Below are 18,036 nucleotides of genomic sequence, written 5' to 3' on the forward strand. Positions count from 1 at the left end.
TGGTTCTCCCAGTTTCCGACGCTGTTGGCCGGGTTCGTCCAGGCTCCGGCTCTTTTCGTTGGCTATCATCCTCCTGGTTCGCCGAGGCTTTGTCTGCACTTCTAGGCTTGCCTCTATGAGTGGTCCCTAACACTAGTTCCTACCTGTTATGGACCATGATAGCCACACAAAGTCCAGGGAGCACAGGTACAGCATGCACGCCAGGCACACTCTGCTTTTAACCCCGTCCGGTGCCGTGACAGCTTTCATCGGATCCAGGGATGCAAGTACCAACATGCATGCTGAGCCCACTATATACTTCTCCTGGAGCCAAATGGCTACTGGTAGGCGCTGTAAAAGCAGACTCCGTTTTATACTGACTTTAAAACCAGCCTCCAGGGCAGACTAACTGGTCAGGTGTGCATGACTGCATGGAGATCGCCACGCCTCCAATATATACTACAAAGAAAAAATGTGGGGGTTCAGTCAGCACAACCCTGTATGCAGGTGCACATCGCTATGGCGAAATACGCATACAAACGCAAGAACACAAATGCAATAGCACTCTGCAACCAGCACTCTGCCCTGCCTCTATGCTGGATGTTGAATGAGGCATTAGTGTACATTTTGGCCAAAGCGTAATAAGCCACTCACCACGTCAAGGTCGCCTCTATGAGTGGTCCCTAACACTAGTTCCTACCTGTTATGGGCCGTTATAGCCACACATAGTCCAGGGATCGCAGGTACAGCATGCACGCCAGGCACACTCTGCTTTTATCCCCGTCCGGTGCCGTGACAGCTTTCATCGGATCCAGGGATGCAAGTACCAACATGCATGCTGAGCCCACTATATACTTCTCCTGGAGCCAAATGGCTACTGGTAGGCACTGTAAAAGCAGACTCAGTTTTATACTGACTTTAAAACCAGCCTCACTGGTCAGGTGTGCATGACTGGGCTATCATGGCCCATAACAGGTAGGAACTAGTGTTAGGGACCACTCATAGAGGCGACCTTGACGTGGTGAGTGGCTTATTACGCTTTGGCCAAAATGTACACTAATGCCTCATTCAACATCCAGAATAGAGGCAGGGCAGAGTGCTGGTTGCAGAGTGCTATTGCATTTGTGTTTTTGCGTTTGTATGTGTATTTCGCCATAGCGATGTGCACCTGCATACAGGGTTGTGCTGACTGAACCCCCCACATTTTTTCTTTGTAGTATATATTGGAGGCGTGGCGATCTCCATGCAGTCATGCACACCTGACCAGTTAGTCTGCCCTGGAGGCTGGTTTTAAAGTCAGTATAAAACGGAGTCTGCTTTTACAGCGCCTACCAGTAGCCATTTGGCTCCAGGAGAAGTATATAGTGGGCTCAGCATGCATGTTGGTACTTGCATCCCTGGATCCTATGAAAGCTGTCACGGCACCGGACGGGGTTAAAAGCAGAGTGTGCTTGGCGTGCATGCTGTACCTGTGCTCCCTGGACTTTGTGTGGCTATCATGGCCCATAACAGCTAGGGACTAGTGTTAGGGACCACTCATAGAGGTGACCTTGACGTGGTGAGTGGCTTATTACACTTTGGCCAAAATGTACACTAATGCCTCATTCAACATCTAGCATAGAGGCAGGGCAGAGTGCTGGTTGCAGAGTGCTATTGCATTTGTGTTTTTGCGTTTGTATGTGTATTTCGCCATAGCGATGTGCACCTGCATACAGGGTTGTGCTGACAGAACCCCCCACATTACTTCTAGGCTTGGTTTACCCAAGCCCGATCCCTTCGGACTCACCTCTTCCTGGCATAGCCAGGTCTGTCCGCCGCTCAGCCACGTGGGTATGGTATTTCTGGATTCACCTCGTGCCACTTCCCCTGGTTCGCTCAGGCTCCGTCTGTCGTCACTCCTGCTGTCCTCATCTTGGTTTCCGCACTTCCGGGTTCAGTCTGGGTCAGGTCCGTATTTGTCCCTTGGCTAGGCACGCCCCGTTTGCTTTCACACAGGCCGCGTTCATTCATCACCTTCCTTCAGGTCACGTTTTTCTGTCCTCACCTTGGGTCGCCTAGGCTCCATGGGTCATCGTTCAACGATCACTCTTCAGGCTCTCCCAGGGTTCAGGGGTCGCTTCACAACCTCCTGTGGTTCTGTCCTGGTTCGGTCACTCTTGTCGCCTGTTTGGAAGTTCTGTTCCATCTTCTGGCCAGTTCTCCTATCCTCTGCCTCCCGCACGTCCTAGCTCTCCACGCTCACTCATTTCCCGGCCCGCTCGGGCTTCGTTCCGTCTATTCCGTACAGATCGGGTCAGGGGTCTGGTCAGTCTGCATGTCCTACTTTTTTCTTCAAGGTTCTAGCCGGCGGATTTCATCCGACACTTTGTCTAGGTCAGGTTCATTAACCACTTCAGCCCCCAGTGCTTAAACACCCTGAAAGACCAGGCCACTTTTTACACTTCTGACCTACACTACTTTCACCGTTTATTGCTCGGTCATGCAACTTACCACCCAAATGAATTTTACCTCCTTTTCTTCTCACTAATAGAGCTTTCATTTGGTGGTATTTCATTGCTGCTGACATTTTTACTTTTTTTGTTATTAATCGAAATTTAACGATTTTTTTGCAAAAAAATGACATTTTTCACTTTCAGTTGTAAAATTTTGCAAAAAAAACGAGATCCATATAGAAATTTTGCTCTAAATTTATAGTTCTACATGTCTTTGATAAAAAAAAAATGTTTGGGTAAAAAAAAAATGGTTTGGGTAAAAGTTATAGCGTTTACAAACTATGGTACAAAAATGTGAATTTCCGCTTTTTGAAGCAGCTCTGACTTTCTGAGCACCTGTCATGTTTCCTGAGGTTCTACAATGGCCAGACAGTACAAACACCCCACAAATGACCCCATTTCGGAAAGTACACACCCTAAGGTATTCGCTGATGGGCATAGTGAGTTCATAGAACTTTTTATTTTTTGTCACAAGTTAGCAGAAAATGATGATTTTTTTTTTTTTTTCTTACAAAGTCTCATATTCCACTAACTTGTGACAAAAAATAAAAACTTCTATGAACTCACTATGCCCATCACGAAATACCTTGGGGTCTCTTCTTTCCAAAATGGGGTCACTTGTGGGGTAGTTATACTGCCCTGGCATTCTAGGGGCCCAAATGTGTGGTAAGGAGTTTGAAATCAAATTCTGTAAAAAATGACCTGTGAAATCCGAAAGGTGCTCTTTGGAATATGGGCCCCTTTGCCCACCTAGGCTGCAAAAAAGTGTCACACATCTGGTATCTCCGTACTCAGGAGAAGGTGGGGAATGTGTTTTGGGGTGTCTTTTTACATATACCCATGCTGGGTGAGATAAATATCTTGGTCAAATGCCAACTTTGTATAAAAAAAAATGGGAAAAGTTGTCTTTTGCCAAGATATTTCTCTCACCCAGCATGGGTATATGTATAATGACACCCCAAAACACATTCCCCACCTTCTCCTGAGTACGGAGATACCAGATGTGTGACACTTTTTTGCAGCCTAGGTGGGCAAAGGGGCCCATATTCCAAAGAGCACCTTTCGGATTTCACAGGTCATTTTTTACAGAATTTGATTTCAAACTCCTTACCACACATTTGGGCCCCTAGAATGCCAGGACAGTATAACTACCCCACAAGTGACCCCATTTTGGAAAGAAGACACCCCAAGGTATTCCGTGAGGGGCATGGCAAGTTCCTAGAATTTTTTATTTTTTGTCACAAGTTAGTGGAAAATGATGATTTTTTTTTTCATACAAAGTCTCATATTCCACTAACTTGTGACAAAAAATAAAAACTTCCATGAACTCACTATGCCCATCAGCGAATACCTTGGGGTCTCTTCTTTCCAAAATGGGGTCACTTGTGGGGTAGTTATACTGCCCTGGCATTCTAGGGGCCCAAATGTGTGGTAAGGAGTTTGAAATCAAATTCTGTAAAAAATGACCTGTGAAATCCGAAAGGTGCTCTTTGGAATATGGGCCCCTTTGCCCACCTAGGCTGCAAAAAAGTGTCACACATCTGGTATTGCCGTACTCAGGAGAAGGTGGGGAATGTGTTTTGGGGTGTCATTTTACATATACCCATGCTGGGTGAGATAAATATCTTGGTCAAATGCCAACTTTGTATAAAAAAATGGGAAAAGTTGTCTTTTGCCAAGATATTTCTCTCACCCAGCATGGGTATATGTAAAATGACACCCCAAAACCCATTCCCCAACTTCTCCTGAGTACGGCGATACCAGATGTGTGACACTTTTTTGCAGCCTAGATGCGCAAAGGTGCCCAAATTCCTTTTAGGAGGGCATTTTTAGACATTTGGATACCAGACTTCTTCTCACGCTTTGGGGCCCCTAGAATGCCAGGGCAGTATAAATACCCCACATGTGACCCCATTTTGGAAATAAGACACCCCAAGGTATTCAATGAGGGGCATAGAATTTTTTTTTTTTTGGCACAAGTTAGCGGAAATTGATATTTTTAATTTTTTTCTCACAAAGTCTCCCGTTCCGCTAACTTGGGACAAAAATTTCAATCTTTCATGGACTCAATATGCCCCTCACGGAATACCTGGGGGTGTCTTCTTTCCGAAATGGGGTCACATGTGGGGTATTTATACTGCCCTGGCATTCTAGGGGCCCTAAAGCGTGAGAAGAAGTCTGGAATATAAATGTCTAAAAACTTTACGCATTTGGATTCCGTGAGGGGTATGGTGAGTTCATGTGAGATTTTATTTTTTGACACAAGTTAGTGGAATATGAGACTTTGTAAGAAAAAAAAAAAAAAATTCCGCTAACTTGGGCCAAAAAAATGTCTGAATGGAGCCTTACAGAGGGGTGATCAATGACAGGGGGGTGATCAATGACAGGGGGGGGTGATCAATGACAGGGGGGTGATCAATGACAGGGGGGTGATCAGGGAGTCTATATGGGGTGATAACCACAGTCATTGATCATGCCCCTGTAAGGCTTCATTCAGACGTCCGGATGCGTTTTGCGGATCGGATCCATCTATCAGTGCATCCGTAAAAATCATGCGGACATCTGAATGGAGCTTTACAGGGGGGTGATCAGGGAGTCTATATGGGGTGATCACCACAGTCATTGATCATGCCCCTGTAAGGCTTCATTCAGACGTCCGGATGCGTTTTGCGGATCCGATCCATCTATCAGTGCATCCGTAAAAATCATGCGGACATCTGAATGGAGCTTTACAGGGGGGTAATCAATGACAGGGGGGTGATCAGGGAGTCTATATGGGGTGATCACCACAGTCATTGATCACGCCCCTGTAAGGCTTCATTCAGACGTCCGGATGCGTTTTGCGGATCCGATCCATCTATCAGTGGATCCGTAAAAATCATGCGGACGTTTGAATGGAGCTTTACAGGGGGTTGATCAATGACAGGGGGGTAATCAATGACAGGGGGGTGATCAGGGAGTCTATATGGGGTGATCAGGGGCTAATAAGGGGTTAATAAGTGACGGGGGGGGTGTAGTGTAGTGTAGTGGTGCTTGGTGCTACTTTACTGAGCTACCTGTGTCCTCTGGTGGTCGATCCAAACAAAGGGGACCACCAGAGGACCAGGTAGCAGGTATATTAGACGCTGTTATCAAAACAGCGTCTAATATACCTGTTAGGGGTTAAAAAAAACACATCTCCAGCCTGCCAGCGAACGATCGCCGCTGGCAGGCTGGAGATCAACTCTCTTACCTTCCGTTCCTGTGAGCGCGCGCGCCTGTGTGCGCGCGTTCACAGGAAATCTCGGCCATCGCGAGATGACGCATATATGCGTGACTCTGCGCAGGGCTGCCACCTCCGGAACGCGATCCTGCGTTAGGCGGTCCGGAGGTGGTTAAACGTCTTTTACAGGCCTTCTCTAGCAACTTCAGGTACGTTTCCCGGTTTTTCCCCAGGCTTCACTCCTCCCGGCTCTGGTCGTTCTACCTCCCGTTCATACATTGTTATCCAGAGGTGTCTCTTTCTCTGCAGGTCAAGCATGTCGCAGGCTTTGGACGTGGTTGACACTATGTCAGTCCCAGAAACTTCAGTTTCAGGCCAGTCCGGCCCCATGTCCTTGAGAAGTTGGACGATCCTGAAGCTGGTTGCAGAACTCAACAGAAGAGGGATTCCACACCCGGCCTCCGCTCGCAAGGCGGAATTGTATAAACTGCTGATGACCAGCCCGAGCCCGTCGGGTGTCCAGTCGGGGTTTACGTCCATCCAGCAGTCACTGTCCCAGTTACAGTCCACCCTTGACTCCCTGGTCAGCTCGGTAGTGGACGTGCAGTCCAGGGTGACGGTGCTGGAATCTCGGCCCCCGCTCCCCCCCAAGCGTTAGACCCTCCGGCGGTTCCCGCTGCTTCTCAGATCTTTTCATCAGGTACTTTCAGACTCAGCCCCCAGGTGGCACCTTCCCATTTTATTCTCAACAGTATCAAAAAAGACATTTTGGCTGGGAAGGATGTGAACTTGGCGTCCATCCTCATCGCCTCTCAAGACGCGCCTCACTCACAGCCGAACCCCTGCTGTATGCGGCGTCATTAATGAAAACACCAATGCTTTAACCCTTGCCATGCTGCGGTCAAAAACATAGCATGGCATGGACCATAGCATGTTGGGAGGGGTGTTGAAGGAGGGATCCCAACCCTCCATCTGATCCCTGCGCTGTGGTGACGGGGACCCGATGGTTGGAAAGGCAGCCCAATGCTTTCCATAGGCATCTTGGCTGCCTTTCATGGAGGCCTGTGAGACCCAGGGGGGCAAGCAGGCTTTAAGTGTATTAAACTGTGTAATACACTTACAGACAATTCATTGCAATACAGATGAGTTGTAATGCATTGTAGAGAGGATCAGACCCCCAAAAGTTGAAGACCCACAGTGGGACAAATATAAAAAGTTTAAAAAAAAGTTAAAAATGTGTTTTACATAAAATTTTTTATAAAAGTTCCAAGTAAAAAAAAAAACTGTGCCAAAAAAGCCATTTTCTGGTCACTTTGCCTCACAAAAAGTGTAATACCAAGCGCTCAAAAAGTTGTATGTACCCCAAAATGGTACCAGTCAAACCATCATCTCATCCCGCAAAAAATTAGACCCTAACTAAGACCATCACAAAAAAATAAATAAAAAATATGGTTCTCAGACAATGGCAACACAAAATCAAGATATTTTTCTTGTCAAAAATGCTTTTTTTATGTAAAACTTCGCAAAAGTTAAAATAATAGACATATTAGGTATCACCGCGTCTATAACAACCTGCTCTATAAAAATATCACATGATCTACCCTATATGGTGCTCCTTCCCTTCTGAGTCCTGCCATGTGCCCCTACAGCAGTTTACCACCACATACGGGTTGTTGCCGTATTCAGGAGAAAATGGGTAACAAATTATGGAGTGCTTGTTACTCCTTGTGAAAATAAAAAATTTGGGGCTAAAGCAAATTTTTGGGGGAAGAAATGAAACTTTTAATTTTAACAGCCAAGTGAAAGTAAATTCTGTAAATCGCTTATGGGGGCAAAGTGCTCAGTACACCCCTTAATAAATTCTTTGAGGAGTTTACTTTCCAAAATGGAGTCACTTTTTGAGGGTTTCCACTGTCAGGGTCTCATCAAATACAAAATTGTGCCCAAAAACAATTCTAGCAAAATCTGCCTCCAAAAACAATATGGCGATCTTTTCCTTCTGACCACTGCCATGTGTCCCTACAGCAGTTTACTACCACATATGGGGTATTTCTGTAAACTTCAGAATCAGAGTAATGCATATTGAGGTTTATTTTGCTGTTAACCGTTGCTGTGTTGCAAGAAAAAACATGATTAACATGAAAAATCTGCAAAAAAATAAAATACATTTTTTTAATTTCCCCTCCATTTTCCTTTTATTCTTTTGGAACACCTAAAGCGTTAACAAGGTTTGTAACATCAGTTTTTAATAATTTAAGGGGTATAGTTTCTAAAATGGGATTATTTATGGGTAGTCTCCATTACTTAAGCCCCTCAAAATCACTTTATAACTGAATTGGTGCTTAAGCCCTTCTACCCCAGGCCAGTTTTCACCCTACCCTCCTATCCAGGTCATTTTTTGCAAATCTGACATGTGTCACTATATGTGGTAATAACTTTGGAACACTTATTTATCCAAGCCATTCGGAGACTGTTTTCTCGTGACACATTGTACTTCATGACAGTCATAAATTTGAGTCAATATATTTCCCCTTTATTTATGAAAAAAATCCCAAATTTACCCAAAATTTTGAAAAATTTGCAGTTTTCAAAATTTCTATTTCTATGTTTTTTAAACAGAAAGGGATAACTCATACAATATTACTTAGGCTACTTTCAAACCTGCGTTCAGGTGTCCGCTCGTGAGCTCCGTTTGAAGGGGCTCACAAGCGGCACCGAACGCAGCCGTCCAGCCCTGATGCATTCTCAGTGGAGGCGGATCCGCTGAGAATGCATCAGTCTGCCAGCGTTCAGCCTCCGCTCCGCTCAGTGAGCGGACACCTGAACGCTGCTTGCAGCGTTCGGGTGTCCGCCTGGCCGTGCGGAGGCTAGCGGATCCGTCCAGATTTATAATGGAAGTCAATGGGGACGGATCCGCAGGAAGATGACACCATATGGCTCAATCTTCAAGCGGATCCGTCCCCCATTGACTTTCAATGTAAAGTCTGAACGGATCCGTTCAGGCTACTTTCACACTTAGAAATTTTTCTAAGTTATAATGCAGACGGATCCGTTCTGAACGGATGCAAACGTCTGCATTATAGGAGCGGATCCGTCTGATGAAACATCAGACGGATCTGCTCTGAACGCTAGTGTGAAAGTAGCCTTAACATTCCCCATATGTCTACTTTATGTTGGCATCATTTTGTAAATGTCGTTTTATTTTTTAGGATGCTAGAAGGCTTAGAAATTTAGAAGCAATTCTTAAAATTTTTAAGAAAATTTAAAAAACCCACTTTTTAAGGACCAGTTCAGTTCTCAAGTCACTTTGTGGGGCTCACATAGTAAACCCCCCCATAAGTGACCCCATTGTAGAAACTACACCCCTCAAGTTATTCAAAACTGATTTTACTAACTTTTTAACCATTTAGGTGTTCCACAAGAATTAAAGGAAAATGGAGAAGAAATTTCCAAATTTTACTTTGTTGAAAAATTTTCCATTTTAGTCAATTTTTTACTTTGACACATCGAGGGTTAACAGCCAAACAAAACTAAATATTTATTACCCTGATTCTGCGGTTTACAGAAACACCCCATATGTGGTTGTAAACTGATGTAAGGGCACATGGCAGGGCGCAGAAGAAAAGGAGCTTTGTATGGTTTTTGGAAGGTAGATTTTGCTGGACTGGTTTTTAGACCATTTCCCATTTGACGCATCCCTACAGTAGAAACTCCCAAAAGTGACCCCATTTTGGAAACTACAGGATAAGGTGCATATGAGTTTTAGTCGCTCTATATTAAGTTTTTTGTGAGGAAAGGTAACCAAAAATGGCACAGTTTTTATTTTTTGTTTTTTATAACGTTCATCTGACAGGTTAGATTATGTGCTATTTTTAGGAAGAGCTGATGTTTTTATTGGTATCATTTTTGGGTATATATGATTTTTTTGATCATTAAATATTACACTTTATGCGGTAAGGTGACCAAAAAATTGGTTGTTTTGGCACAGTTTTTATTTATTTATTTTTACAGTGTTCACCTGAGGGGGTTAGGTCATTTGATATTTTTATAGCGCAGGTCGTTACGAACGTGGCAATACCTAATATGTATACTTTTCTTTTTTTTTTTTGTTTTACACTATAATGGCTTTTTTGAAAACAAAAAATGATGTTTTAGTGTCTCCATAGTCTGAATAATACAGCCCCCGTAGAAGGTAGGTACCCAAGGCATTGGACAGCCTCTGCACGGCATCGGGCTGCCTTGTCACCCATCGGGTCCACGCCACAGCAGCACGGGGACCCAATGGGCTCCCTCACCAGCCGCAAATCCCTTCTATGCCGCGGCTAGTGCTGACCGCGGTATAGAAGGGGTTAATCCACCGACATCAGATTTTACAGTGATTCCTGCAGATACAGCAGGGGCCTAGCTATCAGTGACTGCCGGACCCCTGCAGTGATCAGGTGCGCACCGCTCAGGTGCCCGCCAGATCACCATGACAAATAGTATGTCCAAATGCGGGAAGTCACTTGCTGCCATCACATACTAGTACGTCATGTGTCTGGAAGGGGTTAAAAAGTGGTTTTGGAAATTATCTTGAAAATTAGAAAAATTGCTTCTAAAATTTTAATCCTTCTAACGTACTAAAAAATATAAAATGACATTTACAAAATGATGCCAACATAAAGTATGTAACAGCAGCTGCTGTACGCCGCTGTTCCCCCACTTACCGCCGTGGACCTGGGCACCGTGCTCAGCGGTGGTCCTTCCATCCACTGCTGCAGTCCTGGGCTCAGTCACTGTACATGCTGTGGTGCTGAGGATTCCGCTCCACAGGTTCCACTCAGCCCTGGCCACAGCATGCTTGCTGCTGGTTTCTTGTTACACTGCCCTAGGGGCGGCACGCATCACTCCCTGGGCTGCATGGGTTGGGTTATGTGACCTCGCTGACCAACCCAGGCTCTCCTGCAGGTACTAAAGTGGCTCAGTCCCCTTCCCAGAAGCCTCAGTGTCAAGGTCCTTGTGTTTGCCAAGCTCCTGATACTCACGTGTGCTCCTGACTTATACTTTGTTCCTGGATTCTGCTACTCGTCTGATCCCTGCCTGCTTGCCTTAACTCTCCTGTTGCCGATCCGGATTGCCTGACCTGTTCCTGTGCTGCCTGCCCTGACCTATTGCCTGTTTGACTACGCCTCTGCCTCATCATTCGGTCCTGCACTGTTGCTCCTGGTAACGACCACGCCTGCCTGACTACGCTTGTACTTCTGGTACCTACTCAGGTATCTCCTGGTCCGCCTGAACCAGCTGCCTCATGTGCCTACCCTCCTCAAGAGGTAGTAACCTGGTTTTCCCCTCTGTAAAGTCTTTCTCCACCATCAGGGGTACTGTGAAGAATCATCCTTAGAGGAGGTGGGACACGTGGCACAGTGGGTTCACGCCCGCTGGTTCGTGACAGAATAATCTTTCCCTGAACTTGTAAATCGTTTTTTCACACAATAAAGTCTTTCCTAGAACTGTCCCTACCGCCTGCTGACGTCTCTTCCTGCACTAATGACACTGGAAAATGGCAGAATCCAAGATGGCTGAGGCTATTTATAGGGCTGTGACATCACAGGGGCTGGCTGGCTGCATGCATGCAATAAGAGAAAAGAAAAAAGAGGTTGAGTGGTTCCACCAGGACTAGAGGTCCTGGGGAAAAGGCGCCAGAGGGATGGAGAAGATGTAAGTGTAGATAGAAGGAGAAGTATAAAATATACACTGCTCAAAAAAATAAAGGGAACACTTAAACAACAATGTAACTCCAAGTCAATCACACTTCTGTGAAATCAAACTGTCCACTTAGGAAGCAACACTGAGTGACAATCTATTTCACATGCTGTTGTGCAAATGGGATAGACAACAGGTGGAAATTATAGGCCATTAGCAAGACACCCCCAATAAAGGAGTGGTTCTGCAGGTGGTAACCACAGACCACTTCTCAGTTCCTATGATTCCTGGCTGATGTTTTGGTCACTTTTGAATGCTGGCGGTGCTTTCACTCTAGTGGTAGCATGAGACGGAGTCTACAACCCACACAAGTGGCTCAGGTAGTGCAGCTTATCCAGGATGGCACATCAATGCGAGCTGTGGCAAGAAGGTTTGCTGTGTCTGTCAGCGTAGTGTCCAGAGCATGGAGGCGCTAACAGGAGACAGGCCAGTACATCAGGATACGTGGAGGAGGCCGTAGGAGGGAAACAACCCAGCAGCAGGACCGTTACCTCTGCCTTTGTGCAGGAGGAGCACTGCCAGAGCCCTGCAAAATGACCTCCAGCAGGCCACAAATGTGCATGTGTCTGCTCAAACGGTCAGAAACAGACTCCATGAGGGTGATATGAGGGCCCGACGTCCACAGGTGGGGGTTGTGCTTACAGCCCAACACCGTGCAGGACATTTTGCATTTGCCAGAGAACACCAAGATTGGCAAATTCGCCACTGGCGCCCTGTGCTCTTCACAGATGAAAGCAGGTTCACACTGAGCACATGTGACAGACGTGACAGAGTCTGGAGACGCCGTGGAGAACGTTCTGCTGCCTGCAACATCCTCCAGCATGACCGGTCAGTGGGTGTGGGGTGGCATTGGGTCAGTAATGGTGTGGGGTGGTGTGGGGTGGCATTTCTTTGGAGGGCCGCACAGCCCTCCATGTGCTCGCCAGAGGTAGCCTGACTGCCATTAGGTACCGAGATGAGATCCTCAGACCCCTTGTGAGACCATATTCTGGGGCGGTTGGCCCTGGGTTCCTCCTAATGCAAGACAATGCTAGACCTCATGTGGCTGGAGTGTGTCAGCAGTTCCTGCAAGACGAATGCATTGATGCTATGGACTGGCCCGCCCGTTCCCCAGACCTGAATCCAATTGAGCACATGTGGGACATCATGTCTCGCTCTATCCACCAACATCACGTTGCACCACAGAATGTCCAGGAGTAGGCAGATGCTATAGTCCAGGTTTTGGGAGGAGATCCCTCAGGAGACCGTCCGCCACCTCATCAGGAGCATGCACAGGGGTTGTAGGGAGGTCATACAGGCAGGTGGAGGCCACACACACTACTGAGCCTCATTTTGACTTGTTTTAAGGACATTAATTTAAAGTTGGATCAGCCTATAGTGTGTTTTTCCACTTTAATTTTGAGTGTGACTCCAAATCCAGATCTCCATGGGTTAAAAATTTTGATTTTCGTTTTTTAATTTTTGTGTGATTTTGTTGTCAGCACATTCAACTATGTAAAGAACAAAGTATTTTAGAAAAATATTTAAGTAATTCAGATCTAGGATGTGTTATTTTTGTGTTCCCTTTATTTTTTTGAGCAGAGTACTATATAAAATAGCACCACAAACTAAGTGCCTGTTCGATGACTATTTGGGGAAGGCTGCACAAGTGTTATAGGGAGGTGAAAAATATTTTCATTCCCAATAGACAAATACCAGTGACAGGTGAACCTAGTCTGGAGGTTCCAAATAAACCAAATGGATCCAACCGGATTCAAAAAACAGAAAACACTACAAAAGGCGCCACTCCCAAGGATATGAAGGGGATAAGTGTGGTGGATAGTGCCCCCTTATACCGGAGGATGATATTATAATAATAATAATAATATAAAAATGGAACTTAAACCTGCTTGTAGTGAGGATTAGGTGTATATAATGATTCATTTAGTAAATATTATAGGACACTGTCTACAAGTGGAATATATAACAGTCTGACTCTATTTTACTTGATATTCGTGATATAATTGTGATCACAGGTGTTCTTGGATAAAAGTATATGAATGTGTATATATTATATCTATTTATTTATTTATGATTGTATACATATTTTTATATATTTTTTTATATATTTTTTTTGTGTGTACTTTTTTTGTGTATTCAGCTGATTCAATTATATTGTATGTCTCAAAAACTTTTTCCTTTCTTAATACCCCTGAAGAAGGAGGATTATAAGACCTCCAAAACGCTTTGGGATATTTTATTGTAATAAACTGCATTGATCAGAAGCCTTGTCGTTGGCTGCCATCAATTGATATCATCTGACATGAGATCCCGGCTAGGGGGGCAGTTAGTCACGGGTGTCTTGAGCTTTATCCTGTGACTACCCCCCCTGTGAAGTGAGTTACCTCAACTCTCATAAACAGGAATCTCCCTTTAGGAGAGTATTCTATTTTTTTATATATTCTTTATATATTATTATATATTTTTATATTATTATTATAATATCATCCTCCGGTATAAGGGGGCACTATCCACCAAACTTATCCTCTTCATATCCTTGGGAGTGGCGCCTGTTGTAGTGTTTTCTGTTTTTTGAATCACGTCCGGTTGGATCCATTTGGTTTATTTAGAACCTCCAGACTAGGTTCACCCGTCACTGGTATTTGTCTATTGGGAATGAAAATATTTTTCACCTCCCTATAACACTTGTGCAGCCTTCCCCAAATAGTAATCGAACAGGCACTTAGTTTGTGGTGCTATTTTATATAGTATATTTTATACTTCTATCTACACTTACATCTTCTCCATCCCTCTGGCGCCTTTTCCCCAGGGCCTCTAGTCCTGGTGGAACCACTCAACCTCTTTTTTCTTTTCTCTTATTGCATTCCATGGATTAACGGAGGATTTATCCCCCCACGACCAGAGGACGGATGGCTGACTCAGGGTGGATTTACATTGAAGAAGATATTCCAAACTTTTTTAACAGACTGAAACGTGAACTGGAACAATTACTCACTGGATTTAACCGCCATTATCGTACCAAAACTGCAGAGGGCTCTTGGGCCTCAACCCATTTAACAAGGGAGGTAGGAGATCTTGTGGATCCTGATGACAATATCATCGAGTTGACGAAAGACTTCATCCATAATGAAATAGATTGTTTTTTTCTTTCTATCTACTTGCTATTTGACATTATACCAAGAGGTTTACGATTACCTCTGAAACCAACATTTTCCAATGACCCCTCTTTTGAAAATCAATGGCTTGGTATTAGCGATCGTTGCTCTAGGGACTTTATGAGAACTCTTATCACAAAAAGAAAACAAATGTGTCTTCACCTTGCGAGTAAACTGAAGAGCCATTTGAAAAGGGATAAAGGTTATATAGACCCCCCACTCCCCTTTATTACAGAAAAGGGAACAATTTAGAATTTTGGAATATAGGGAAGTTAGAATCAAATGTTCAAAACTCTATAGGGACTTGTCTGACTATAGAGACCAGAAGGTGAGGGTATGGGAGAGGAGAAGAACCAACATCACCTCCAGAATAGTCCCTCCCCCTTCAGTAAGTAGACCCCATAACATTACCCCTAGAACAGTCCCCCCCCCCCCTACAGTTGAAATATCCCGCAATCAATTTGGGATTGAGAATGTAACTGGTAATAATAAGAAACCATTAACATATGCAGAGTCAGTTATCAAAGGTAGAACCATCTACAATAGCAGTAGATATGGGTTTGACAATTGGAAAATTAGATCAAACAATGTTACAACACAGGATTTCAATTATTGGAGACCTGTACCCTTAATGTCTAAACCCATCGCCAAGCCATCGAGCAATACATCTTCATCCCTCTCAGTTTCCCACCAAGTAGCTTTGTTGGCAGTCCAAGAACTGTGTTCTGTCCAGGATAGGACACATAGGCGGGAAAATAAAAAACCGACCCAATTAGACACTCCTAAATCATCTTCGCTGTCGCCAATAACGATGGAAAACACACAAAACTCTGAAGAAGGGAGACTTCCCAATCACTGTAATACCTCTATATATCACACACCAATAGGGAGTCGCCCTACTGATTTGGAAGGACCCTATACTGAAACAACTACGGACCAATTGAAGGTATCAGCAGATCCCACATCCCTAAAACCGGTTGCGTCAATTTCAGATATTTCAAACACATTCAGTGTCTATTAGTAGTCCGGAACCAGGAACATCTATTTTAGATATTTCCACTCACTCACTATCTACTAGCAGTCCAGACCACTTTTTAAAACTAGCATCAACAATAGTAGACAATAGTTTTTTAGAGCGAATTTCACCAACAGCCAAACTAACGAAGAACTCGACACCTCCGATGCGGAAAAACTGGACCACCACCCTATCCGTGAGCCCGTATTTGACACCAATGAGTCAACCTCAAACCCAGATTCATCTCACCAAAATCACCAAATTTTTTCCCCCACTGAACCGATCCTGCAAAAGACAAATTTTCGGCATAGAGGGAGAAGAGGTGGAAAACGCAGACAGTCCCGCAAAGAAAAAATTAAAACCAAAGAAGAACCTGAAATAACATCACCCACCATAGTAGAAAGATCTAAGGGGATATTCAATCTCTCGAAGTACAATTTAGATTCCAGTGAGACATTACTTTTGAGCAAGGGACTCTCATTTTGTCCCACTGATCAATCTGATCTCTTTGAGGTGTTTGTTGACCTGAACCAACTTATCAGGAAACTAACACTACAGAGACACTTTGCGGGCAAATCTCTAGAACCTAAGGGTATATCTAACCCGATCCCCGCTCTGATTGATACATCCATTCAGGCACCTATTCCCTGTGACCCTAAAGGGAAATCCACCTTTTACCCATTAGATAGCAGAGGCCCCTACATTGAATACTTCTATGACGTGACAATGAGGGACCTCAAAGGGGTTCTAGCCAAACCGAAAACGGATAACACCGACAAGGGACTAGGGTACAAGATTAAGGAAAATCTGAAACACAAAGAAAAACTTGTCATCAAAACCCTAATGAGGAATAAGGAAATTTTTATAAAAAGTGCTGATAAGGGAGGGGGGATTGTAATTCTAGACACAGAATATTATATTGCGGAATCTTTGAGGATTCTTTCGGACAAAAATTTCTATAAACCCCTCCCAGAGGACCCCACTCGAGATTTTAAGAAATTACTCTATGATCTTGTTCTATCAGGGTATGAAGGGGGTTTAATTGATAAGAAACTGAAAAACTTTCTCCAAACGGCACACCCCTCTACTCCACGTTTTTACTTCCTGCCAAAGATACATAAATCTCTAACCAATCCCCTAGGTAGGCCGATCATATCAGGGGTTGGGGGCCTAACGGCAAATCTATTGGCATATGTGGACAATTATTTACAGAAATATGTCACTAAGCTCCCCTCTTATATTAGGGATACAGCCCACCTGATTATGTCACTAGAAAGCGTGTGCTGGGAAGATGATTTTATTTGGGTTACATTAGATGTGTCAGCCCTCTACACAAATATCAGACATGAACTAGGTATCGCTGCTATAATCCACACGTTATCCCAGGATGCTCAGATGCCAGATAGTCAGAGGGATTTTATTGGTAGGGCCATGGAATTTATTTTAAAACATAATTATTTCACTTTTAATAACAACTTTTATTTGCAAACTCAAGGTACGGCAATGGGTACAAAATTTGCACCGTCCTACGCCAATTTATTTATGGGCAGGTTTGAGGAGAAGTTTGGTCTTTTATCCCATCCGAATATTAAATTTTACCGTAGATTCATAGAAGATATTATTTTTATTTGGCAGGGTGATAGTATGGAACTATTTTTTTTTTCCGAGAAACTAAATTTGTCCTTTACTTTGGAATATAGTACTACATCGGTTATTTTCCTAGACCTTAAACTCACTATAGAGAATAAGAAAATTGTTACACAGACTCACTTCAAGACCGTTGACGCAAACAGTTATTTGGAATACTCGAGTTGTCATCATTCAAAGTGGATTAGAAACATCCCCTTCAGTCAATTAAAAAGGATCAGGAGAAATTGTTCCGACGATCATACTGTGAAGAGCCAAATAGGGTTCCTTAAGAAGAGATTCAGGAATAAAGGTTACCCGAAAAAATTATTAGAAAACTCTATTAAAAGAATCTCGAAAACTACCCAACAAGATAGTTTACAACCAAAGGCAGACAACTCAGCATCTGGAAAAAAGGACCCTGGTTCAATCCGCCGTCTAAGTCTGGTCACCAGCAGTGGCGTACGTACCATATAGGCAGACCACGCAGCTGCTATGGGGCCCATGAGGAAGAGGGGCCTGCAGTGGAGGAGAGGCCCCGCCCCCTAATTGCTCCGGTCTATCTTTCTAAAGCTAAAGGACCTTTGATGATGTCATGTAAGGGAACTGCACAGTGTAAAGTGTAGTTCCCAGGTTAGAACAGAACATCTGCTAGGACCAGTGATGACATCATCTTCAGCATCACAGGTCCTGCAGGATCTAGCAAAGGAACTGCACCAAAAATGGTGTAGTTCCTAGGTTTGAAAGGTACATCTGCCAGGACCTGTGATGACATCATCCTTCAACCCCTAACAGTAAGTATTAGTTCACAATCAGCTCTGCATT

Source organism: Bufo bufo, chromosome 5 (assembly GCF_905171765.1).
Source record: "Bufo bufo chromosome 5, aBufBuf1.1, whole genome shotgun sequence".
Taxonomy (NCBI): domain Eukaryota; kingdom Metazoa; phylum Chordata; class Amphibia; order Anura; family Bufonidae; genus Bufo; species Bufo bufo.